A 24986-nucleotide genomic window follows, 5' to 3' on the forward strand; every position below is an offset into this window, starting at 1 on the left:
ATTCAGTTTCTGATACCACACAAGCAGATCCTCTGAGTTGGACCCATTATAATGGTGGCTTGTATTGTATTGGCTAGGTGTCCTGGCCTGTCGGAAAACCTTACACAAATCAACGATTCTTGGAAGACCGCCATCATTAACAACGAGCTCAGTAGACTCAATGTGGACATTGCAGCACTTCAGGAGACATGCCTCCCTGCGAGCGGATCTCTAAGAGAGCAAAACTACACCCTCTTCTGGCAGGTGTCACCTTCTTTTATCTGCAGCACCTGTGGAAGAGTCTGTCACTCTAGAATTGGCCTTTATAGCCACTCCAGGTGCTGCTTCACAAACCACTGACCACCTCCAGGCGCTTACCCATTGTCTCTCGAGACGAGGAGGCCATAGCAGAATTGGCATTCAGGAGGCAATAAAGCAGCACATAAATTCATTTGCCTCTTCATTCACCTATGTCAAACACTACATTGCAGAGATTGCAATACTCCACTAATATACTTAATTGTAGTCATAGTCAGAGAAATCAAGTGTTGATGGCTCTTTAGAATGTGATATTTCTTTAAATTCTACTACATGGTGGGAAAACAGTTTTTCACTATCAGTTACCCCGCAGCCACCAAATCCTTATTCGTCTGAGCCTATTGCTTGGAGTTGGACTTAGCTGAAAGGAATTCAAAATCGGATAACACCAGGAACTACATTTCTGGTCCAATTTTATAAAGACAACAGCATTTTTTTTATTCATTCATTGACAAGGCCAGCATTCACTGCCCATCTCTAATTGCCCTTGAGAAGGTGGTAGTGAGCCACCTTCTTGAACCACTGAAGACCTTGTGATGTAGGTACACCCACAGTGCTGTTAGGAAGGGAGTTCCAAATTTGTGAGCCAGTAACAGTGAAGCAATGGCGATATAGTTCCAGTCAGAATGATGTGTGGCTTGGAGGGGAACTTGCAGGTGGTGGTGTTCCGCTGCCCTTGTCCTTCTAGGTGATAGAGGTCACGGGTTTGGAACATGCTGTCAAAGGAGCCTTGGCAAGTTGCTGCAGTGTATCTTGTAGATGGTACATACTGCTGCCACTGTGCGTCGGTGGTGGAGGGAATGAATGTTTAAGGTTGTGCATGGAGTGCCAAGCAGGTGGGCTGCTTTTTCCTGGATGATATTGAGCTTCTTCAGTGCTGTCGGAGCTGACGAAGATGATCGATGAGGGAAGGGCGGTGGATGTTGTCTATATGGACTTTAGTAAAGCCTTTGACAAGGTCCCGCATGGCAGACTGGTGCAAAAGGTGAAGTCACACAGGATCAGAGGTGAGCTGGCAAGATGGAGACAGAACTGGCTCAGTCACAGAAGACAGAGGGTAACAGTGGATGGGTGTTTTTCTGAATGGAGGGATGTGACTAGTGGTGTTCCGCAGGGATCATTGCTGGGACCTTTGCTGTTTGTAGTATATATAAATGATTTGGAGGAAAATGTAGCTGGTCTGATTGGTAAGTTTGCGGACGACACAAAGGTTGGTGGAGTTGCAGATAATGATGAGGATTGTCAGAGGATACAGCAGGATATAGATCGGTTGGAGACTTGGGCGGAGAAATGGCAGATGGAGTTTAATCCGGACAAATGTGAGGTAATGCATTTTGGAAGGTCTAATGCAGGTAGGAGGTATACAGTAAATGGCAGAACCCTTAGGAGTATTGACAGGCAGAGAGATCTGAGAGTACAGGTCCACAGGTCACTGAAAGTGGCAACGCAGGTGGATAAGGTAGTCAAGAAGGCATTGGGCATGCTTGCCTTCATCGGTCGGGGCATAGAGTATAAAAATTGGCAAGTCATGTTGCAGCTGTACAGAACCTTAGTTAGGCCACACTTAGAATATTGCGAGCAATTTTGGTCGCCACACTACCAGAAGGACGTGGAGGCTTTGGAGAGGGTACAGAGGAGGTTTACCAGGATGTTGCCTGGTCTGGAGGGCATTAGCTATGAGGAGAGGTTGGGAAAACTCGGATTGTTTTCACTGGAATGACGGAGGTGGAGGGGCTACATGATAGAGGTTTACAAAGTTATGAGCGGCATGGACAGAGTGGATAGTCAGAAGCTTTTTCCCAGGGTGGAAGAGTCAGTTACTAGGGGACATAGGTTTAAGGTGCGAGGGGCAAAGTTTAGAGGGGATGTGTGAGGCAAGTTTTTTTACACAGAGGGTGGTGAGTGCCTGGAACTTGCTGCCAGGGGAGGTGGTGGAAGCAGATACGATAGCGACGTTTAAGAGACATCTTGACAAATATATGAATAGGAAGGGAATAGAGGGATATGGGACCCGGAAGTGCAGAAGGTGTCAGTTTCGGCAGGCATCAAGATCGGCGCGGGCTTGGAGGGCCGAATGGCCTGTTCCTGTGCTGTACTGTTCTTTGTTCTACACTCATCCAGGCAAACAGAGAGTATTCCATCACACTCTTGACTTGTGCCTTGTGGATAGGCTTTGGGGAGTCAGGAGGTGAGTTATTCGCCACAGAATTCCCACTCTCTGACCTGTTCTCGTAGCCACAGTATTGATATGAGTAGTCCAGTTAAGTTTCTGGTCAATGGTAACCCCCAGGATGTTGATGGTGGGGGATTCAGCGATGGTAATGCCAAGGGGAGATGATCAGATTCTCTCCTGTTCGAGATGGTCATTGCCTGGCAATTGTGTGGCACGAATGTTACTTGCCACTTATCAGCCCAAACCTGAATATTGTCCAGGTCTTGCTGCATGTGGGAATGGACTGCTTCAGTATCTGAGGAGTCTCAAATGGTAGCGAACATTAGAACATTACAGCGCAGTACAGGTCCTTCGGCCCTCGATGTTGCGCCGACCTGTGAAACCATCTGACCTACACTATTCCATTTTCATCCAAATGTCTATCCAATGACCACTTAAATGCCCTTAAAGTTGGCGAGTCTACTACTGTTGCAGGCAGGGCGTTCCACGCCCCTACTACTCTCTGAGTAAAGAAACTACCTCTAACATCTGTCCTGTATCTATCACCCCTCAACATAAAGCTATGTCCCCTCGTGTTTGCCATCACCATCCGAGGAAAAAGACACTATCCACCCTATCTAACCCTCTGATTATCTTATATGTCTCTATTAAGTCACCTCTCCTCCTCCTTCTCTCTAACGAAAACAACCTCAAGTCCCTCAGCCTTTCCTCGTAAGACCTTCCCTCCATACCAGGCAACATCCTAGTAAATCTCCTCTGCACCCTTTCCAAAGCTTCCACATCCTTCCTATAATGCGGTGGCCAGAACTGCACGCAATACTCCAGGTGCGGCCTCACCAGAGTTTTGTACAGCTGCAGCATGACCTCGTGGCTCCGAAACTCGATCCCCCTACTAATAAAAGCTTTCTTAACAGCCCTATTAACCTGGGTAGCAACTTTCAGGGATTTATGTACCTGGACACCAAGATCTCTCTGCTCATCTACACTAACAAGAATCTTCCCATTAGCCCAGTACTCTGCATTGCTGTTACTCCTTCCAAAGTGAATCACCTCACACTTTCCGCATTAAACTCCATTTGCCATCTCTCAGCCCAGCTTTGCAGCCTATGTCCCTCTGTACCCTACAACATCCTTCGGCACTATCCACAACTCCACCGACCTTCATGTCATCCGCAAATTTACTAACCCACCTTTCTACACCCTCATCCAGGTCATTTATAAAAATGACAAACAGCAGTGGCCCCAAAACAGATCCTTGCGGTACACCACTCGTAACTAAACTCCAGGATGAACATTTGCCATCAACCACCACCCTCTGTCTTCTTTCAGCTAGCCAATTTCTGATCCAAAGCTCTAAATCACCTTCAACCCCATACTTCCGTATTTTCTGCAATAGCTTACCGTGGGGAACCTTATCAAACGCCTTACTGAAATCCATATACACCACATCCACTGCTTTACCCTCATCCACCTGTTTGGTCACCTTCTCGAAAAACTCAATAAGGTTTGTGAGGCACGACCTACACCTCACAAAACCGTGCTGACTATCGCTAATGAACCTATTCTTTTCAAGATGATTATAAATCCTATCTCTTATAACTTTTTCCAACATTGTACCCACAACCGAATTAAGGCTCAGGTCTATAATTGTGGCACAGTGGCGCAGTGGCTAGCACCGCAGCCTCATAGCTCCAGGGACCCAGGTTCAATTCTGGGTACTGCCTGTGTGGAGTTTGCAAGTTCTCCCTGTGTCTGCATGGGATTTCCCCGGGTGCTCCGGTTTCCTCCCACAGCCAAATACTTGCAGGTGATAGGTAAATTGGCCATAGTAAATTGCCCCTAGTGTAGGTAGGTGATAGGGAATAAGGGATTACTGTAGGGTTAGTATAAATGGGTGGTTGTTGGTCGGCAAAGACTCGGTGGGCTGAAGGGCCTGTTTCAGTGCTGTATCTCTAAATAAATAAAATTACCAGGGCTGTCTCTACTCCCCTTCTTGAACAAGGGGACAACATTTGCTATCCTCCAGTCTTCCGGCACTATTCCTGTCGACAATGACGACATAAAGATCAAGGACAAAGGCTCTGCAATCTCCTCCCTGGCTTCCCAGAGAATCCTAGGATAAATCCCATCTGGCCCAGGGGACTTATCTATTTTCACACTTTCCAAAATTGCTAACACCTCCTCCTTGTGAACCTCAATCCCATCTAGCCAAGTAGTCTGAATCTCAGTATTCTCCTCGACAACATTTTCTTTCTCTACTGTAAATACTGATGAAAAATATTCATTTAACGCTTCCCCTATCTCCTCTGATTCCACACACAACATCCCACTACTATCCTTGATTGGCCCTAATCTAACTCCAGTCATTCTTTTATTCCTGATATACCTATAGAAAGCCTTAGGGTTTTCCTTGATCCTATCCGCCAATGACTTCTCGTGTCCTCTCCTTGCTCTTCTCAGCTCTCCCTTTAGATCCTTCCTGGCTAGCTTGTAACTCTCAAGCGCCCTAACTGAGCCTTCACGTCTCATCCTTACATAAGCCTTCTTCGTCCTCTTGACAAGCGCTTCAACTTCTTTAGTAAACCACGGCTCCCTCGCTCGACAACTTCCTCCCTGCCTGACAGGTACATACTTATCAAGGACACGCAGTCGCTGCTCCTTGAATAAGCTCCACATTTCGATTGTGCCCATCCCCTGCAGTTTCCTTCCCCATCCTACGCATCCTAAATCTTGCCTAATCGCATCATGATTTCCTTTCCCCCAGCTATAATTCTTGCCCTGCGGTATATACCTGTCCCTGCCCATCGCTAAGGTAAACCTAACCGAATTGTGATCACTGTCACCAAAGTGCTCACCTCCATGTAAATCTAACACCTGGCCGGGTTCATTACCCAGTACCAAATCCAATATGGCATCGCCCCTGGTTGGCCTGTCTACATACTGTGTCAGAAAACCCTTCTGCACACACTGGACAAAAACTGACCCATCTAAAGTACTCGAACTATAGTATTTCCAGTCAATATTTGGAAAGTTAAAGTCCCCCATAACAACTACCCTGTTACTCTCGCTCCTGTCGAGAATCATCTTCACTATCCTTTCCTCTACATCTCTGGAACTATTCGGAGGTCTATAGAAGACTCCCAACAGGGTGACCTCTCCTCTCCTGTTTCTAACCTCGGCCCATACTACCTCAGTAGACGAGTCCTCAAACGTCCTTTCTGCCACTGTAATACTTTCCTTGATTAACAATGCCACACCCCCCCCTCTTTTACCATCTTCTCTGTTCTTACTGAAACATCTAAATCCCGGAACCTGCAACATCCATTCCTGCCCCTGCTCTACCCATGTCTCCGAAATGGCCATAACATCGAGATCCCAGGTACCAACCCATGCTGCAAGCTCACCCACCTTATTCCGGATGCTCCTGGCGTTGAAGTAGACACACTTTAAACCAAGTTCTTGCTTGCCAGTGCCCTCTTGCGTTCTTGTAACCTTATCCTTGACCTCACTACTCTCAACATCCTGTACACTGGAACTACAATTTAGGTTCCCATTCCCCTGCTGAATTAGTTTAAACCTCCCCGAAGAGCACTAGCAAATCTCCCCCCCAGGATATTGGTACCCCTCTGGTTCAGGTGAAGACCATCCTGTTTGTAGAGGTCCCACCTACCCCAGAAAGAGCCCCAATTATCCAGGAAACCAAAACCCTCCCTCCTACACCATCCCTGCAGCCACGTGTTCAACTCCTCTCTCTCCCTATTCCTCGCTTCGCTAGCACTGTGCAATCATCAGCAAACATCCCTATTTCTGACTTTATGAGGGATGTAAGATCAGAAGATGGAAGCTGAGCATGGTTGGGTCGAGGACACTACCCTGAGGAGCTCCTGCAATGATGTCCTGGTGCTGAGATGATTGGCCTCCAACAACCACAAGCATCTTCTTTGTGTCAGGTACAACTTCAACCCGTTCCCGATAACTTCAATTTTGCTACAGCTCCTTGATGCCACATTCGGTCAAATGCTGCCTTGATGTCAAGGGCAGTCACTTTCACCTCACCTCTGGAATTCAGCTCTTTTGTCCATGTTTTGACCAAGGCTGTAATGAGGTGAGGAGCAGAGTGCCCTGGCACAACCCAAACTGGTAGGTAGGTTGTTGCTAAGTAAGTGCCGTTTGATACTACAGTCAATGATACCTTTCATCACTTTGCTGAAGGCTGAAAGTAGACTGATCGGGTGGTAATTGGCCGGGTTGGATTTTCCCTGCTTTTTGTGGACAGGACATTGCAGGGCAATTTTCCACATTGTCAGGTATCACTGTCCCCAAAAGTATAACATAAGTAAAAGATTATTCTCTTAACAAAAGTGAGACTAGGCTTGTGGAATCGGGAAATTTATATCAAAAGGGAATTTACTAGATTTATGTTGTAGGAAATTGCAGAGGGGGTTATTGTATGTTAAAGCTCGGGGAAAATTATTATAGACAGAGTTGAGATAAGGCCTACGGTCCTGAAGAATGCCACTTATGCATTCGACAGAGGCAATTCGATAGGACAAATCTCCTTCAAGCTTATATTTTATTTCATTTTTGCAATATGATTCATTACTTAAAAATCATTTCATAAATTCACTTTTTTGTTCAGTTATACTGTTATCCTCCTATTTCACTGGCAAAAGAAAAAAAATTTTAAATATTGTTTCGACCAGGTGAGAAAGAGGTCTCGGGTTTCCTTTCAGCCTTCACCTGGTCTTCCTGTAACAGGGTTGAATTTTAAACAAACTGTTTTTAGCTCCCCCTTGGTGATTCCTTGTTCACTGCTTTCCAATTATAAGGCAAATAAACCAGCACAAACAGGCTTTCTTAGGTTTAAAGAAGAAAAGTTGAAATTTATTAACCTTAAACTCTAATTCGGTTAACGCCTACGGATACACGCACGCCCCACGCTAGCATGCATATGCGATACACACATGCAAATAGAGACAGAAAAGAGCAGAAGAAAAATAAAGTGGAAAGGTTTGAGGCAATATCTGAAGAGTTGTTGTTACGATTCTTCGAGCTTACTGTGGAGTCCTTGATTGTAGGTCGATCTTGCTTTTTGTTGGGGCCCGGTATTCTTCTTAAACCTTGTTTGCTGCAGGAGACTTTTCTCTCTTGGGGTTCATGTGTCTTCAGTGGATTCAGAGGCTTGTGAGAAAGAGATGGGAGCAGGCAGACAGGAGAAGCTGTGGCGAGCCAGCCAGGAGAGATCTTCTCAGTCCAGGAGCATTCTGCTTTCTGCCCACACTGTTTGTACAGGTTAGTCATGTGACTAGCTGGTTTGACCATGTGTGTTGGTGTATTCAGCCATCTTAGCAGTCAACCTGGAATGCAAGCTCCCCCACCTTCAACGTCTGGTGATCAAAAGTCCATTGTGGGTTGAATGCGCCAGGGACTGGCTGCTTTGTCCTTCCAAACACTGTCTGTTAATACGTAAATGTCTTTCCAGCCACAGCTGATCTGTTAAAAAAGTTCTTTCTTCACTCCAGTAACAGTTTAAAATCAATGTTCATGACAAAATTCACATGCCTCATTCTTGGCAGGTGAGGGCCCAGCATGACAATATTATCAACTTTTTTAATTAAATGGAAGAATCCAGCTGGAGTATTCAATTTTTGTTCTCACCTACGCAAGATAGGGCTAAAATATGGAAACTTTTGTCTCCCTTGCCTTCAGTGACAGACAGCTGTCAGGAATGCACAGATTACAACACATAACAGCCAGTCCATCTTGGAGATCACATGACCAGTAGACCTAAATCCCTGTGCCTAAAGTCATCAGGGATAGTGAAAACACAGCAAGGGGTGAGACTGGAACAAGGGATGGGGGTCAGAACTCTTCTTAGCAACTGTCTTCAACTCCAACTTATTTCGCATGAATTCCAACTGAAATTCCACTCTGCATGTTTCAAATCAACCCGTGATAATAAATATCTGCAAGATATTCAACATTCCTAAAACCACTGCTGTTGCACATGCTGAAATTCAAATGCAACGTCATACATCGTCACATAAATGCTCTCGACCTCTCCCTTCAGCAGCACCAACTCACTCTGTGTCAAAGCTGACCTGGTCCACAGTTTTATTTCACTTCATCCTTTGGCTCATCTGGCACTTTAACAAAAAACACTTTCTTCCTTTCAGATGTCAAGGATTGCAAGCTTCAAAAATTCTTGGATACCAATACCCTCGAGATCCTTCTTTCCCTTCACTTTCCTCTGACTCTATCCCTTCTTCTAATCTCACCCCTTGTTGCGTTTTCACTTTCCCTTCTGACCTTCCCGTCTGTGACTGTTAACGATCACTCCTCAGCAAAGGCCACAGCTTCATCCCCTTACCTGACCAACTCAATGAATTTCGAGCTTGGCACAACGCTGAGCTCTTCTTCCGTCACCTTTGCCTCCATACCTACTTCTTCATCCAGGAGTCCTCCTCCTGCACAATGGACCCTTTCTCATTCCAACTTTAGAATTTTTGTTCCACCTGAATCCCTCCCTCTGGCCTCTTACCTTCTGTAGATCTTTTCATTGAGAACATCCAGTGTGACATCAGTCGTTTCAATTGCTCTGCTACCCTCATTCAAAACTATATTGCACTGAACTTGCAGCACTCCATTCTCTCAGGTTCAACCCTAACATTGTCATTAAGCCTGTTGACAAAGATGGCACTGTTGTTGCTTGGCAAACCAACCTCCACCTAGTGGAGGCTGAACACCAACTCCTCACCCCACCACCAAACATCAAGCTATCATTTTCAAGACTGTCACTGTCTTCATCTCCTCTGGGATCTTCCCTTCATGGCCTCCAACTTCATAGCCACCCTCCCTCCCCAATCCTGCAGAGCCCACTTCTATCTCCTTCCCAAAAGCCACAAACAGGACTGCCCTGATAGACCCATCATTCTTGCCCCACTGAGCTGATTTTTTCCTATCTTTATTTTTTTCTCCTCTTGCCCATCTGCATCCAGTACTCTTTTGACAAGCTCCACCACTTTAACAGATACCAGTTTCCTGGCCCTAACACCATCTTCTTTCCACCATGGGTGTCCAATCCTTGACAATTCCTTCCCCCACCAGGACTTCCTGAGGGCTCTCTGCTTCTTCCTTGAATGGAGGCCCACCTGTCCCCATCTTCTTCCGCCTGGATGAACCTGGTCTCACATTGAACAACTTTTCTTTAACTTCACTCATTTCCTCCAAATAAAAGTTGTTGCTCTGGGAACCTATATGCATCCCAGCAATGCCTTCCTTTTCAGGGGATATGTGGAATATTCTTTGTTCCAGCCCTTTTCAGATCCCCTATCTCACCCCTTTTTCTACTACATTAATGTATATATCGGTGTTGTTTCCTGCTGTCACCTCAAACTGGAAAGTTTAATAAACTTTGCTTTTAATTCCCACCCTTTGCTCGCCTATACATGGTTCATCACTGCCTCTTCCCTTCCCTTCCCTGACTTCACTGTCTCCATTATTGACCAATATCCACTATATACCCACTGACTCTCTTTGCTACCTCGACTACACGCTCTCACAACTCACTTCCTGTAAGGACTCTATTCTATTCTTGCAGTTTCACTATATCTGTCGCATCTGTTCTGATGATGCTACCTTCTATACCAGTGCTTCTGATATGTCTTCCTTTTTCTTCAACCGAAGATTCCCGTCCATTGTGGCTGACAGGGCCCTCAACCATGCCCTTTTCATTTTGCGCACTCTGCTCTCACCCCTTCCCCTCCCTCCCAGAGTCTAGATAGGTTTGCCTTGTCCTGAACTTCCACCCCACCAGCCACCACAATCAACGGATCATCTTCTGCCATTTCTGCCACCTCCAGCATGAAGCCACTGCTGAACACACCTTCCCATCTCCTTCCAGAATTCCAAAGGGACCCTTGTACATTCCTCAATCACCCAAAAAGTTCTTTCCCCTTCCCACGGCATTTTCCCATGCAAATGCAGGAACTGCAACACCTGTCCTTTTACCTCCTCCCTTCTCACCATCCAGGGCCCCAAACACTCCTTCCTGGTGAAACAGTGATTTACTTGTACTTCTTTCAATTTAGTATACCATATTGTCTGTTCATGATGCAGTCTGCTCTGCACTGGGGAGACCAAACAAAAATTGTGTGACTGCTTTGTGGAACACCTCTGTTCCGTCTGTGAGCATGACCTCAAGCCTGTCAGCTATGCCCCACTCCCGTTCTGACCTCTCTGTCCTTCACCTCCTACACTAAGAACATCAGAAACATAAAAAAAAGGAGCAGGATTATGCCATTTGGCCCTTTGAACCTGCTCTGCCATCCAATATGATCACAGCTAATCTTCTACCTCACCACACCATTCCCATGCCCCTTAATTCCCTTAGTGCCCAAAAATCTATCGATCTCTGTCTTGAATATATTGAACAACTGAGCATCCAGCTCCAATAAAGCTTAAACTATGTTCAAGGAACTGCACCTCATCTTGCCATTATGCAAGTTATAGCCTTCTGGATTTGACATTGAGTTCAACACTTTCAGATCATAATCACTGCCCCTATTTTTTTGGATGGCAGCCGTTGGTGATGATTCCGCTATTCCCATTTACATCTCCTCTAGATCCAACTTTTGCTTCTTTACTTGTTCCATTACCAACTCCTTTTAGCTCACACATAATCCCATTGTCACTGTCACTGGGTCAAAATCCTGGACCTCCTTCCCTAAAAGCACTGTAGGTGTACCTGCACCACATGGACTGCAGTGGTTCAAGAAGGTGGCTCACCACCAACCTTCTCAAGAGCAGTTAGGAATAGGCAACGAATGCCAGCCTTGCCAGAGATGTTCACATCCCCTGAATGAAGAAAACTGAATCTCTCCTGCCTTCAACCTATCACTCTGTCCTCCCATTCCCTGGTCCCTGCCTTTGTTCTTGCTTAAAACCTGTTACATTGCTAACTTTTTCCAGTTCTGAAATATTGGTCTGAATTTTTACATTGGGGAACAGGAAACAGAAGTTGGACTATTTCTGGGTTCTGAACCCGCCTCTAGGGGGGAAGCAGAATTAACTCACGATTTTCACTGAAGCAACCCCTTAAATGACTTGGAGACCCATTTTGTGGCCAATTAGTGGCTCTGGGGGTGGGAATGGAGAAGGGCCAGATAAAGTGCAAGTCCAATTTAAAGTCACCACGGCAGCCATTACTGTGCCTGCCATGTGATTGTTGAAGGAGCGCAAAGAAGGTCGTCAGTGAACCTTGGCCTGGATTGCTGTCCTTCCCAGAGTTCTGGCACCTGAGGAAGGGCAGCCTCTCGGTTCTCAGTCAATGACTGTGATGTAATGCTGGAGGCCGTGAGGGAGAGGAGGGTGATCCTCTTCCTGGAGGGTGGCAGGAGGAGGCCACCCAAACAGACAAAGTAGGCCTGGGCTGACAGAGCAGCCGCTGCCAGTGGCAGAAGTGTCAGTAGACCAGGGTGTCTAACCTTTTCGCATGACGGGGTCACATTACAATTTTTGTCCTACATAGGGGGCTGGAGAACAAATTTCAGAAAGATAATGGATTTAGAAATTTATCTTACTATTAAAACAACCAAAAGTGTGCATTTTTGTGAACGGGCTTTAAATGAGAAAACTAATTTATTAACTTACTTTCTCATCACTATGTTTAACACGGATTAGGGAGATATCTGGCATTGTTTTTGCCTATACAAGTAGTCAATGTCTGCCCACATACTTGATGTAGCGATGCAGAGATTCCAGATAACGCTATTCTTCATAGATATTGGGGCTCCAGCTCTCACTCCTGGTTGAAGGGGCTCTCTCTCTCCCCCCACCCCCCCCCCCCCCCACTCCGGCCCCTGTCTATATATCTCTCTCCCTCTCTCTGTCTATCACTATTTTCCCCCCTCTCTCTCTCTCTCTCTATCTCTCTCTCTTTCTTTCCCCCTCTCCCTCTATCTCTCCCTTCTCTTTTTCTCTCCTCTCTCTCTCTCCTCTCTTTCTCTCCCCTCTCTCTCTGCCCTATCTGTGTTGATCTCTTACCCCTCCCCTCTCTCTCCCTTCTCTGTGTCTATCTCTCTGTCCCATCCACTCTCCCTCTCTCTCTGCTCCCAGGGCCGTTGCTGGTTTAAAGGTCGCCTGACTCTCTTTGTCTGTACTCCCTCAGTGCCGCTCCTCTCCAAGCCTCTCGCTATGTGCTGACCTGCTTTCTGCTCTCCCCTCGGCCTCTCTCTCCTTCCCCCACAGTAGCCATTCCCTGAACCGCCCAAAAACAGCAGGGCGGCTGATTCCAGTGTGCCTGCGCCGCAATCAGCACTCACCCCATCTGGGCAGCCTGCTGTCAGTCACACAGGATTGGCAGGCCGGATTGAAACCTTTGGCGGGCCGGATTCTGGCCTGCTGACCACATGTTGGACAACCCCACGTTAGGCGATCTTGGATTCAACGCAGAGAAAAGTTCAATGACCTCATACACTCTGGAAAACCCTCAGGACAGGCCTCTGGCCATGCACCCTCCAGCAGACACCCCACCTGAGCAGCCTCAAGGCTCATGCTGCCCACCCTAACGGGGCATCTTCATTATCCTGAGACTTCTTGGCTCTGCTAACAGTGGGAGCCTCTGCGCAGCAGGGCCAAGTGACAGAGACTGCCCTGTAGTCATGCAGGTGCAGCAGCCTCTGAAGATGCCCCTACAGGCATCGCCACGATGAGGACGACCGCCACACACATCTCAGCCACAAGCCAAGCTAAGTGAGCAGGCTCAGTTAGGAGCTATATGTTTGTAATAATTCATTCTGTAAATAAACGTAAGACTCAGTAAAGATTGGCTCCAGTATCAACCTTCAACAACTGGCTTTCTGGATTAGAGTATGGTAGCAGAGGATGGTGGCTTAAAGGTAAAGGTTGGAAACTTTAAAAAATTCAGACAGAATACTACAATCCTAGTAGCTGTTGTGAGAAAAGGCAGGAAGCAAGTGTAAACTGTTGGGGTTTGATTACCCTCCAAAATACTTGGCGTCTGAACCATATGCCAGTGGAAGAATGAAGTGGATATGTGGACAGTGGTTACATCACTACCAAAGAGGAAACAAGGTATGGCCTTGGTGTTGACATTTCCTATTAGAAGCAAAGTATTTTGTGAGCTGGATGCTCATCAGTTGGATACTGATGAAGGTTTGGATCTTCTATTAGAGTTCCTCAATGACATTTACAAGAAAGATGATCTATTAAATGTTTATGAGACATGGTCAGACATTGATAGATTTTGCAAAACAGATGGTATTCAATGGAGCAATATATCGTGAGCTTTAACAGACTGCATAAAAGATTGAGAAAATTAAATTTAAGAGATCCCTGGTTCAGTGCTAGCATTTAAATTGCTGGATTGTGCTAAGGGGTTACATATGGACAGGCTCCTGGTTCTTACTGAGGTTCAGTTCTCAGAGAGAGACTCCCTATTGGATCAGATGTCTGCTGCCTTAAAAGAATTCCTGCGGAAACAATCATTTCCTGAAGCATTGGTGGCACAAATGGGACATTCTGCAGTGATACAAAGAATAGAGGACACAATGATTGCCAGATTTTGAAATGGTCCTGATACTGGGCGCATACATCAATACAATGGAAGAATTACAGTCAGGTGAAATGACGATGAAAGCACCTTTAGCAGATCTGGCTATTACAGCAGGAGACAGAATTGGAACAGCAATAATAGGCAAATAAATCCCAGGAATGCCCAAGGAACAGTTAAGAGGTGCTTCAAGTGTGACTTAAAGTATCATTATGAAATCAAATGCTCAAAGAAGAGAGCCAGGGTCCTCAAAATGATAAATGACACAAAGAATTCTGAGGCAAAAGATGAAGATAATGATGAATTTGAATGAATTGTACTAGTCACAGGGAGTTTTAGCCCTGTGATGAATGTTTTGGTCATGAACTCGTACAACTGTGCTGTGCTAGATACAGCTTAGACATCGACAGCATGTGGAATAGATTGGTTAAAATGTTATTTGGATTCACTCAGTAGTGAGGACTGACACAAGGTTAAGGAGTTTAAAAGTATTTCTTGCTCTAGGTTTGGTGATGACAACACATTGAGGTCACTAAAGAGAATTGTATGTTATGCCATGTAAAATAGCTGGAGTAAGCCACTTTATCAGTACTGATGTAGTCTCCAGTGAGCTACCTTTGCTGTTGAGTAAACCTTCAAGTAAAAAGGCACAAATGAAACTTGACATGGAGCCTAATAAGGCAATTGTTTTTGGAAAGTCAGTGAATCTGCAGTTTACCCAGTCAGGGCATTATTGCATCCCCTTAGTAAAACCTGATGTTTCTTGTCAGAGTGTTAGAGAATTAGTAATGGCATAAGGTGATAAGAATCAGAGAATAAAAAAGCAAATTGTCTTAAAGTTACACAGATAATTTGCTCACCCTTCTTTTCAAAGATTAAAAAACCCTGCCAAAGGATGCAGGTGTGGGTGATGAAGAGTATTTGAGGCCAATAAAAGAGATTAGCGAGATGTATGAAATCTGTAAAAGGTATCCGGGGACCCCATCATGCCTTCCACTGGCACATGACTTTAAGAAGGTAGTTGCCATGGATCTAAAGGTATATGACAAAGACAGAAATATTTGCATTCTACATTTTACGGACCTGGCAACCAGATTTAGTCTTTCTACAACAATACATAGCAAGGACAAAATGATGATTGTAGTCAAAATCATGGAGAAATAGATAGGGACCGGACTTGGGACACCAACTAAGTTTCTGACTGATAATGGTGGGGAACGTTATAGTGAATACTGCAGCTGAAAGTCCTTTCAACAATGGGCTCTGTGCAAGGAATCATCCAGTGATCGTTGAAATACTGCACAAAATCTCAGCAGATCAACCTAATTGCAAGCTGACAACCATCCTGGCATGGGCAGTTCATGCAAAGAATTCACTTCAGATGGTTGGAGGGACCATAGGACAGAGCAGTCTCCAGGTATTCTGATGCTGCACTGAACGTTTTCGTTGAAAAGGTGCAACAGAGGAGCGATGTCTTCTGTCCTTGGTGGGACATGAGGCCCTCCAGGCACCTACTCAGCAGACAGTGGGAAGTAGTAGCTGCAGAGGTCAATGCCAGGAGTATAACTCCAAGAACATGGATGCAGTGCCGCAAGAAATTCAATGATCTCACACCAGTGGTCATGGTTAGTGACTGCATGTTTAAATGCCATATACTACTGTTACGAATGCGGGATTTTGTAGTATGGTTATGTTTTTTAAAATTGTGATCTTTATTGCAGTATAACGTCTGCCCAGAGGCAAGCCAGGGGTCTTAGGTACCATGGAAACAAATAACCCAGATCAAAGACCCTTTAGAAAGCAGGGTGCAAGGTTGTAACATCTAAAGGACAATGGGTTTCACTCTCCTAGACTCTCAAATTGTAAACAGGGAGCCAGGGGCAAATTCGAGTTGCAATTGTTAACACTTGGAAACAAAGGAAGGGCCAGGTGGTTTTGATATGGTCAGACTTATGAATAAATCCAACAGTCTTTCCTAGGTCAGGCAGGTTACAAGGAAGAAAGGAAGACCAGCAAGCAGTCAGTGGCAGCATCAAAGGAGAGAGAGAGAGAGAGAAACAGCTGCTCTCAGATCACCGATACAGCAAAATGCTAAGCCTTGAACCCGATTTGAAAGTTGAGGTTTGTGGAGGAGAAAAGACCAATGGGGTCACCAGAGATTGCTCTATTAACGGAAGACCTGTCGACTGTGCTCGGGAGAAGTGAATGAAGAGGACATTGGTTCTGAGATATACACTGGGAGATCCAACCCATTGCAACTGGGAGGAGTTTGGGACTTTTAACTGCAACAAGACCGTTTCGATGAGAACACTGTATAACGTATCAAAGTGGGGCTGGATTTTATAGAGCCCTAGACGTCGGGATCCGTGGCGGGGGAGGGGGGGCATGACGATTGCCCCGGATGAGGCCTACCAAAGACCTTGACGCCTGCAGGGCCCAGCCCGATATTGCCGGTGGCGAGGCCTCATGGCGTCTACTGCCACTCAGCGACGGGAGCGGCATTTAAATATGTAAATAAATTAAATCACCTCAATTAATGAGTATCCCGTTGCCTACTGAAGTACCGCCGCGATCTACACCCTGGTGGCCGGCACTGCCACGCCTTCGGATCCCCATCCAGGGAAACGAGGTGCAACACTGGTGGGCAGAGGGGAGGAGGTAAGTTTCTCAGTACGGGAGGTGGGGGAACAGGGTCAAATTAGCATCATGGGTGTAGAGAATGGTGGGAAGGGTTATAGTTTAAAGTTTGGGCAGTTGTTGGGGGTGGGGGGGAAGGTCAGATAGTAAAGGTAAGTGTTTTGGGAGGAAAGGGCAAGTAATTAATTTAATTATTATTGGCGGGGTGGAAGAGGGGAAAAGGGATGTATTTATTTTATTTCAGGTAATCTATAAATATTTAAATGTCCCTGTAGGGCTGACAGCCCTTTAAAAATGGCGTCAGAGCCTGCGCACAGGCAGCTGATGCCATTGCCGGGGAAAGACAGCCCACCCCCTCCACATGATCAGGGGGAGACCCACCCCGGCAATTTAAATGAGCCACCGCGCTTGGAATCGCGGCGGCTCTTTGGGGTGCTGTGAGGTTTTTGAGAATGTTAATGAGTTAATGGGAAATACCTTTCTCTGTCATTTGGCGTATCAGCTACCTACTAAGTACTATTTAGTTAATGTTGATTTTTAGCTTAATTGTTATAGTAAAAGCCTTAAAACATGAAATCTTGTCATGTAATTCTTTAATCAGTGCAGGGAGTTCATATCTCTTGTTTTACGTTAATGGTCTCTACTGCGGTCATAACACTACCAACTGCATCACTAGCCTCAGTGACTGCTCAATTCACCTCATCCCTATCACTCACCTACCACCAATCTCTATTAATCAGGACTCGGAACTAACATTCATATGCTTCACCTCATGCACTTAGAACTGTTGCAAGCCTCAAACCCACATCTCATAGCTTGCACACACATGCAGCTATTCAACCATAACAGCCACATCACACACAGATCGCAGGAAACTCACGCTTTTGTCTCTCTTGCAGAAGATGGCGCACAACCTGCAGTAGCAGGAATTAACCAGAGGGGTGGGGCGCGCTGTATGTTCTAACACCTATGAAGGAGAAGGTGTTGGCCATTCTGGGAAGGGCCATTCCTGAGGCCATGCTGAAGTCATTGAAGGTGAGGGTATCCACATGCCAAATCCTCCTTTTTTCATCCTACTTCTCCCTCATCCTACAATCTCGTCTGACAGAGACGTTGCTGGTGGTGTAAGCATGCACTTCTTACCTTCTCCTCTTCCCTCACCATAACCTTAACCTTTTCCCTTTTTGAAATACTACAACCTGCCCAGGCAGTGGAGGAAGAGCAAGAAGAAAGGGTAGCAGGGATAAACCAGGTAATTATAGGCCTGTGAGTCTAACGTCAGTGGTAAGGAAATTATCGGAAAAAATTCTGACAGACAGGATTAATCTCCACTTGGAGAGGCAGGGATTGATCAGGGATAGTCAGCATGGCTTTGTCAGGGGGAGATCTTGTCTAACAAATTTGATTGAATTTTTCGAGGAGGTGACTAGAGGTGTAGATGAGGGTAAAGCAATTGATGTCGTCTACATGGACTTCAGCAAGGCTTCTGATGAGGTCCCGCATGGGAGATTGTTTAAGAAAGTAAGAGCCCATGGGATCCAGAGTAATTTGGCAAATTGGATTCAAAATTGGCTTAGTGGAAAGAGGCAGAGGGTGATGGTAGAGGGTTGTTTTTGCGAGTGGAAGCCTGTGAACAGTGATGTACTGCAGGGATCGGTGCTGGGACCCTTACCGTTTGTAGTGTACATTAATGATTTAGACGTGAATATAGGAGGTATGATCAGTAAGTTCGCAGACGACATGAAAATTGGTGGTGTCGTAAATAGTGAGGAGGAAGGCCTTAGATTACAAGACAATATAGATGGGCTGGCAAGATGGGCAGAGCTGTGGCAAATGGAGTTTAATCCTGAAAAGTGTGAGGTGATGCACTTTGGGAGGACTAACAAGGCAAGAGAATATACAATGGATGGTAGGACCCTAGGGAGTACAGAAGGTCAGAGGAACCTTGGGGTGCTTGTCCATAGATCACTGAAGGCAGCAGCGCAGGTACATAAGGTGTTTAGGAAGGCATACGAAATACTCGCCTTTATTAGCCAAGGCATAGAATATAAGAGCAGGGAGGTTACGATGGAGCTGTATAAAACGCTGGTTAGGCCGCAGCTGGAGTAATGTGTACAGTTCTGGTCACCACACCCTCGGAAGAATGTGATTGCAATGGAGAGGGGGCAGAGGAAGTGGGATTAGTTTTGGACGGGTGCTTGATGGTTAGCGCAGGCGCTTTGGGCCGAAGGGCCTGTTTCTGTGCTGTAAAACTCTACGACTCTAAGACAGTGAAGATGAAGACACATTGTCATTCGATTTCATAATCGCAGCCACCAGCTCAGATACTGACACTGTGCGTATTTAGAGGATAGCATTGACATGGGATCTGTACATGATGAAACACTGGGTACAAGCATGCTGCAGTCAGGGCTGGGGGAAAGGTCAACGCAGGTGCCCGCTCGCTGGAGGGTAAGGTCTCACACTAGTTCTGCTACAGACAACTCAGATGATGACTTTGATGGCCAGGCTATGGAAGAAGGCTGATGAGTGTACACAACCAAATGTTTTGTGTATTGGAAAGCCTGTCAGAAAGCCTGCGTTCAATTTCAAGGAGCATGGAGGAGCCCAGCACCAACTTAGCACAGGGCTTTATGCAGAGGAGCGCATCCTTTTACAACATGGTATGGGTGGCTACCTCCAGCAGCACACTTGTGATACCAACCATGATGTATCGTCAGATGGCCAACATCTCAGCTTCCACTGCAGCACAAGCAGCATCCACAGAATATCTGAGTGCTGCCATGGAAGCTCAGACTATTGCCATTATGGCTCTGGACACCAGCATGCAAAGGGGCTTCCAGGGCATCTTAGCACTCCAGCAATCTATTCTCCAACAGATCTGGTCCCAAGTGATCTTCTGCAGGTATGATCTCCTGTGAGAGCCCTTCTTCACCTCTTCCTCCTTCCTTTTCTTGCAGTTTGTCCTGCTCTGCCTGGCATCTGCTCATTCTCTCAGTCAATGCCAAGAGGAAGCCCTACTAGGTCACCCATGTATGGAAACTGCTTTTCTGTGCATAAGCCTTTAAGTCACCAAAAAAGTAGTTCAGCATCTGCCACACCACTCCCTTTACACTATTGAAAGTTTAACCAACTATAGAAAACACCCCTAAATTTCCAAGATTCCCTAGATTCTGAAAAGTCCCATCAGATTGGAAAATAGTAAATGTAACTCCTCTATTCAAGAAAGGAGGGAGATAGAAAGCAGGAAACTACAGGCCAGTTAGCCTAACATTTGACATAGGGAAAATGCTACAATTTATTATTAAGCAGATTATAGCAGAACACTTAGAAACTCAATGTGACCAGGCAAAATCAACATGGTTTTGTGAAAGGAAAATCATGTTTGATTAATTTATTAGAGTTCTTTGAGGAAGTAAAAGGCAAGGTAGATCAAGGGGAACCCATAGGTGTGGTGTACTTGGATTTCCAAAAGGCATTTAATGAGGTGCCACATCAAAGGTTACTATATAAAATATGAGCTCATGGTGTAGGGGGTAACATCTTAGCATGGAGAGCGGATTGGTTAGCTAACAGGAAGCAAAGAGTAGAGATAAATGGGTCATTTTCGGTTAGCAAGCTGTAATTAGTGGAGTGCCACAGGGATCAGTGCTGGAGCATCAATTATTTACCATCTATATCAATGACTTGGATGAAGGGACCGAATGTATAATTGTTAAATTTGCTGATGACATAAAGATAGGTAGGAGAATAAGTTGTGAAGAGGACATAAAGAGTCTGCAAAGGGATATAGATAGGTTAAATGAGTGACAACAATTTGGCAGATGGAATATAATGTGGGAAAATGTGAACTTGTCCACTTTGGCAGGAGGAATAGAAAATCAGTATATTCTTTAAATGGAGAGAGTTTTCAGAACTCTGTGCAGCACAGAGGGATCTGGGTGTCCTGGTACACGATTCACAAAAAGTTAGCATGCAGGTACAGCAAGTGATTAGGAAGGCAAATGGATTGTTGTCATTTATTGCAAGGGGAATGGAAGATAAAAGTAGAGAAGTTTTGCTACAGTTGTACAGGCCATTGGTGAGACCATATCTGGAGTACCGTGTACAGTTTTGGTCTCCTTGAAACGTCGTAGCATACAAGGCTACGGGCCAAATGCTGGAAAATGGGATTAGAATAGTTAGGTGCTTGATGGCCGGCACAGACATGATGGGCCGAAGGGCCTGTTTCTGTGCTGTATAACTCTATGATTCTAAGAAAGGATATCATTGCATTAGAAGCAGTTCGGTGAAAGTTCACTTGACTGGTTCCTGGGATGAAGGGGTTATCTTATGAGGAAAGGTTGTACAAGTTAGGCATGTATCCATTGGAGTTCAGAAGGATGAGAGGTGATCTTATTGAAACACATAAGATCCCGAGGGGACTTGACAGGGTGGATGCTGAACGGATGTTTCCCTTTATGGAAGAGACTAGAACTAGGGCCACAGTTTAAAAATTAGGGGTCTCCCATTTAAGACAGAAATGAGGAGAATTTTCTTCTCTCAAAGGTGTGTTAGTCTATGGAATTCTTTGCCTCAGAGAGCAGTGAAGGCAGGCTCATTGAATATTTTTAAGGCTGAGTTAGATGGATTCTTGATTTACAAGGGAATCAAATGTTATAGCAGGTAGACAGAAAGTAGAGTTGAGGCCACAATCAGATTAGCCATTATCTTATCAAATGGCAGAGCAGGCTCGAAGGGCCTATTCTTGCTCCTAATTCATATTTTCGTATGTTTGTATGTACCCAAAACTCACAGAATTGCAGAAACAGCCAGAAGAATTAAACTATCAACTAACCTTTCTAAGTAAATGATAAAAGCAAAATACTGCGGATGCTGGAAATCTGAAATAAAAACAAGAAATGCTGGAAATACTCAGCAGGTCTGGCAGCATCTGTGGAGAGAGAAGCAGAGTTAACGTTTCAGGTCAGTGACCCTTCTTCAGAACTAGCAAATATTAGAAATGTGAAAGGTTTTAAGCAAGTAAAGCGGGGTGGGGCAAGAGATAACAAAGGAGGTGTAGATAGGAAAAGGTCACAGAGAATAACTGACCAGAAGGTCAAGTAGCAAAGGGAAACAATATGTTAATGGTGTGTTGAAAGACAAAGCATTAGTACAGATTAGGTGTTAACGGACTGAAAACTGAACAGCTGCAAGTACAAACATGGAAAAAACAGTGGGTAAACAAACTGAACAAACAAAGATGAAATAAAATAAACAAAATAAAATATAAAAAAGAAAGAAGAAAAAAGAAAACATAACTAAAAATAAAAGTAAAATGTGGGGCCCGTCATGCTCTGAAATTATTGAACTCAATGTCAGTCCGGCAGGCTGTAGTGTGCCTAATCGGTAAATGAGATGCTGTTCCTCGACTTGCGTTGATGTTCACTGGAACACTGCAGCAATCCCAGGACAGAGATGTGAGCATGAGAGCAGGGGGGAGTGTTGAAATGGCAAGTAACCGGAAGCTCGGGGTCATGCTTTCGGACTGAGCGGAGGTGTTCCGCAAAGTGGTCACCCAGTCTGCATTTGGTATCCCTAATGCAGAGGAGGCCACATTGTGAGCAACGAATATAGTATACTACATTGAAAGAAGTGCAAATAAATCGCTGCTTCACCTGAAAGGAGTGTTTGGGGCCTGGGATAGTGAGGAGAGAGGAGGTAAATGGGCAGGTGTTACACTTGCTGCGATTGCAGGGGAAGGTGCCGTGGGAAGGGGATGAGGTGGTGGGAGCAATGGAGGAGAGGACCAGGGTGTCGCAGAGGGAACGATCCCTTCGAAATGCTGACAGGGGAAGGGAGGGGAAGATGCATTTTGTAGTGGTATCACACTGGAGGTGGCGAAAATGGCGGAGGATGATCTTTTGGATATGGAGGCTGATGGGGTAGAAAGTGAGGACAAGGGGAACCCTGTCACGGTTCTGGGAGGGAGGGGAAGGGGTGAGGGTAGAGGTGCGGGAAATGGGCCGGACACGGTTGAGGGCCCTGTCAATAACAGTGGGGGGAATCCTCTGTTCAGGAAAAAGGAAGCGCTGTCATGGAAGGTAGCATCATCAGAGCAGATGCGTCGGAGACGGAGAAACTGGGAGAATGGAATGGAGTCCTTACAGGAGGTAGGGTGTGAAGAAGTGTAGTCGAGGTGGCTGTGGGAGTCGGTGGGCTTATAATGGATATTAGTAGACAGCCTATCCCCAGAGATGGAGACAGAGAAGTCGAGGAAGGGAAGGGAAGTGTCGGAGATGGATCATGTAAAGGTGAGAGAAGGGTGGAAATTAGAAGCAAAGTTAATAAAGTTTTCCAGTTCGGGGCGGCAGCAGGAAACGGCACCGATACAGTCATCAACGTAACGGAAAAAGAATTGGGGGAGTGGGCCTGAGTAGGACTAGAACAAGGAATGTTCGACATATCCCACAAAAAGACAGGCATTACTAGGACCCATTATGGGTTAATAAATGAAAGCAGCAATATGCTCAAGTCAAATGGTGTTTGACGAACTCAAATGAGCGCTTTGATGAAGTAACAGAGAGGGTCGATGAGGATAGTGCTGTTGATACTGTGTATACAGACTTCCAAATGTTGTTTGATAAAGTACCACATAACGGACTAATTCGGAAATTAGATGCACATGGTATTAAAGGGATGATGGTAACTTGAGTAAGTAATTGGTTCAGGGATAAGTGGTAGAGAGTAGTGATGATTGGGCCTTTTTGACTGGAGAGAAGTAGTGTTACATAGAATCATAGAAATTTACAGCACAGAAGGAGATCATTGTACTGTCATACCTGTGCTGGCTCTTTGAAAGTGCAGTTCTAAGTCACACACCCGAGTTTTTTGTCTGTAACCCTGCAAGTTCTTTATCCTTACATACCTGTCCAACTCCCTTTTAAGATTACTGAAGGAATCAACTTCCACCATCCTTTCAGGTAGAGCATTCCAGATACTGAGGTTGGAGGCCTCATGGGTGGGGCAGCAACCAGGGAAACCAGGCCAACAGCAGTTAAAGGTTCAGACCTGCATGACAATGAGGCTTGAACTGGCCACAATACTCTAGTTGTGATCCAACCAGAGCTTTATAAAGGTTCAGCATAAACGCCCTGCTTTTGTACTCAATACTTCTATTTATGAAGTCAATATGCTCCGATGAAGCAAACATGTTAACATCCGATTGATGGTGTAGTATAAACATCAAAAGTGAAAAAGTCTTCAGCTTATTAGTGAAGATGAGAAATATTCCTAAAGTTTAGAATAAATGTGATTGTGTGATTTGGGTGGCACAATATGTTGAAACACTGCTCTTTCCAATTGACAAGCACTGCTTGAAGAGGTAGTGGAGGCAGGAACCCTCACAACATTTAAGAAGTATTTAGATGACCACTTGAAACGCCATAGCACACAGGGCTACGGGCTAAGTGTAGGTATGTGGGATTAGAATAGATGGGTGCTGTATGGCCGGCACAGACCGAAGGGCCTGTTTCTGTGCTGTATAACTCTATGACTCTATATTCCAGGATGAAGTGGAGTGATGAGCTGAAAGTCTATTATCTTTGATGGCTATAAATAGGACCCTACTAAATTCATGGCCATGTAAAATGCTCCACGGACCCTGAAATCTCGGGTCCTCTGTGAAATATCGGATCCTCCATGAAATCGGCCATTTTGCAAACTTTGCACCTTTTATTCTTTGACACAAGGCTGAACTCACTGATTGCTGGGCATGTTGCGAACATGGTGTGTTTTAGTGACTGACACAAGGGTCAACTCGCTGATTGGTAGATGAGGGAGAGCTTCCGGTGCAAGTAGTAGTCTCAAGTGTCAGCAGACAAGTGAGAATGCCAGAATGAGCAAATCAAAAATGGCCACAATCTTTACTGCAGCACATCAAATGAAAGAATTTGGAAGCCAAATTCTCCATGCTTATGGTGGTATACTGACTTCAGTGAATAAAGAATGTGACCTGTTTATAGTCAGCTTTTTACAATAGTTTTTGAGTATACAATACATTCCATTCGAAACCAGAAACCTCCCTTGTCGTTTTTTTGTTTTAAATCGATCATTTTCATGGTTTGTTGCAACACTGTGAAATTTACAATTTAAACACGTGTAATTGTGAAATGCATGATTATTAAAATGTCATGACCCGTAAAATTTGACCGTGAATTAGGTCGGGCCCTTGCTATAAAAGATCATCAGTAGAATGGGGAGAGGTGATCTCAGATTAGTTCACAGCAGACATCAAAACTAAAGCACTTCTCCAAAAATTTAGCCTTA

The 24986-nt window shown here is 45.2% G+C and overlaps 1 protein-coding gene across 8 annotated transcripts in view; it reads right to left on the reverse strand.

The window, feature by feature from the left end:
- Window positions 1-24986, reverse strand: part of kiaa0825 (KIAA0825 ortholog) — a 743480-nt gene that overhangs the window by 350679 nt on the left and 367815 nt on the right. The gene's annotated exons all lie outside the window — the stretch shown is intronic.

The sequence above is a fragment of the Heterodontus francisci genome, chromosome 4, assembly GCF_036365525.1.
Source record: "Heterodontus francisci isolate sHetFra1 chromosome 4, sHetFra1.hap1, whole genome shotgun sequence".
Lineage (NCBI taxonomy): Eukaryota > Metazoa > Chordata > Chondrichthyes > Heterodontiformes > Heterodontidae > Heterodontus > Heterodontus francisci.